The sequence below is a fragment of the Sinohyriopsis cumingii genome, unplaced genomic scaffold, assembly GCF_028554795.1.
Source record: "Sinohyriopsis cumingii isolate HCF-2022 unplaced genomic scaffold, ASM2855479v2 utg003025l, whole genome shotgun sequence".
NCBI classification, from domain to species: Eukaryota; Metazoa; Mollusca; class Bivalvia; order Unionida; family Unionidae; genus Sinohyriopsis; species Sinohyriopsis cumingii.
Genome location: NW_028316371.1, coordinates 1 through 2,500, shown reverse-complemented (window position 1 = coordinate 2,500; position 2,500 = coordinate 1).

Here is a 2,500-nt window from a genome sequence, read left to right as displayed (position 1 = left end):
CGATCAGGGAATCACTAAAAAGTGCCTCGCCAGATAATGCAGCCGCTCAGTCGCCACGATATATGTATCGTATAACCACAAAAACCAAGCCGTGTATACCGAACCTGTACAGGCTAGAATCACGGTTCTACCTATACCATGCCAGCCTAGAGCATCGCTCGTCGATGGCTAGCCACAAGGGTACCCTGTACCAAGGAACGTGTCGGTAGGTCAAGCCAGCCTACCGCGACCTAGACGCCTAGGTCGCCAAGCCACGTACCGCCCCAGCTCATCCAAAGCCGACTGCCTAGGGATACCCTGTACCAGCGAGCTTCCCAGGTCAGCCTAGCCGTACTAACCGCCCCAGTATCGACAGTATAGCAGCCTATATTGTAGGCTAGTGAGCTCGGTTCGCAAGGCCGCTATACTTTTCATATATAAAATGCTACACCAAAATTTTTGTCCACTTTCAACCGAGCCACCTGAAAACGCATTTTTTTCTATATAATAGTGCCAAATTCTATATGTGGGTAGTTGATCAGAAAATTTTTCGACGTACCCTGTGCCATCGAGCTTCCCAGCCCATTTTCGAACGAAAAGCAACCACGTTCTTGCCTTGCCTGGGAAGGAAAGCATTTCACGGAATGCACCTTCCCTATCGTCCGAAGCCAGCTGCCTAGGGGTACCCTGTACCAGCGAGCGCCTAGACAAGCCTAGCTCAGTGTACCGCCCCAGTACTGTGGTATAGCTCCCGATATCGTAGGCTAGTGTGCTCGGTTCGCAAGGCAGCTATACCACTACTATATGAATGCTACACCAAAATTTTTGTTCATTTTCAACCGAGCCACCTCAAAATGCATTTTTTTCTATATAATAGTGCCAAATTCTATATGTGGGTAGTTGATCAGAAAATTTTTCGACGTACCCTGTGCCATCGAGCTTCCCAGCCCATTTTCGAACGAAAAGCAACCACGTTCTTGCCTTGCCTGGGAAGGAAAGCATTTCACGGAATGCACCTTCCCTATCGTCCGAAGCCAGCTGCCTAGGGGTACCCTGTACCAGCGAGCGCCTAGACAAGCCTAGCTCAGTGTACCGCCCCAGTACTGTGGTATAGCTCCCGATATCGTAGGCTAGTGTGCTCGGTTCGCAAGGCAGCTATACCACTACTATATGAATGCTACACCAAAATTTTTGTTCATTTTCAACCGAGCCACCTCAAAATGCATTTTTTTCTATATAATAGTGCCAAATTCTATATGTGGGTAGTTGATCAGAAAATTTTTCGACGTACCCTGTGCCATCGAGCTTCCCAGCCATTTTCGAACGAAAAGCAGCCACGTTCTTGCCTTGCCTGGGAAGGAAAGCATTTCACGGAATGCACCTTCCCTATCGTCCGAAGCCAGCTGCCTAGGGTACCCTGTACCAGCGAGCGCCTAGACAAGCCTAGCTCAGTGTACCGCCCCAGTACTGTGGTATAGCTCCCGATATCGTAGGCTAGTGTGCTCGGTTCGCAAGGCAGCTATACCACTACTATATGAATGCTACACCAAAATTTTTGTTCATTTTCAACCGAGCCACCTGAAAATGCATTTTTTCCTATATAATAGTGCCAAATACTATATGTGGGTAGTTGGGTCAGAATATTTTTCGACGTACCCTGTGCCATCGAGCTTCCCAGCCCATTTTCGAACGAAAAGCAGCCACGTTCTTGCCTTGCCTGGGCTTGCTAGCTACCAAAGAGAGTGTGCCTGCCTCTCTCCCCTTCTCGCTTGTCCTGTCCTTGGTAAGCTAGCCTTCGATCGCACCTTGCTAGCTACCAGAGAGAGAGTGTGCCTGCCTCTCTCCCTTCTCGCTTGTCCTGTCCTTGGTAAGCTAGCCATCGATCGCACCGTGCTAGCTACCAGAGAGAGAGAGAGAGCGTGCCTGCCTCTCTCTCTCTCCCTTCACGCTTGTCCTGTCCTTGGTAGGCTAGCCTTCGCTCGCACCTAGCTAGCTACCAGAGAGAGAGAGTGTGTCTGCCTGCCTGCCTGCCTTATCGGCCTCTCTCTCTCGTCTCGATTCACTTTCAATCGAGACCATAGGAAACGCATTTTTTCCTATATAATAGTACCAAATACTATGTGTGGGTAGTTGGTCAAAAAGTTGCCCAAAAGGTGCACCTTTTTGAATTCGTTCCGTTTTTAACAAGGGCTTTCTACCACGGCCAAACCTTCGATTCCCCAAGCCTTTCCTCACTCTCTATCACACCTTGCTAGCTACCAGAGAGAGAGAGTGTGCCTGCCTCTCTCTCTCCCTTCTCGCTTGTCCTGTCCTTGGTAAGCTAGCCTTCGATCGGACCTAGCTAGCTACCAGAGAGAGAGAGAGAAGAGAGAGAGAGAGAGAGTGAGTGTGCCTGCCTCTCTCTCTCCCTTCTCGCCTTGTCCTGTCCTTGGTAAGCTAGCCTTCGATCGGACCTAGCTAGCTACCAGAGAGAGAGAGTGTGCCTGCCTCTCTCTCTCCCTTCTCGCTTGTCCTGTCCTTG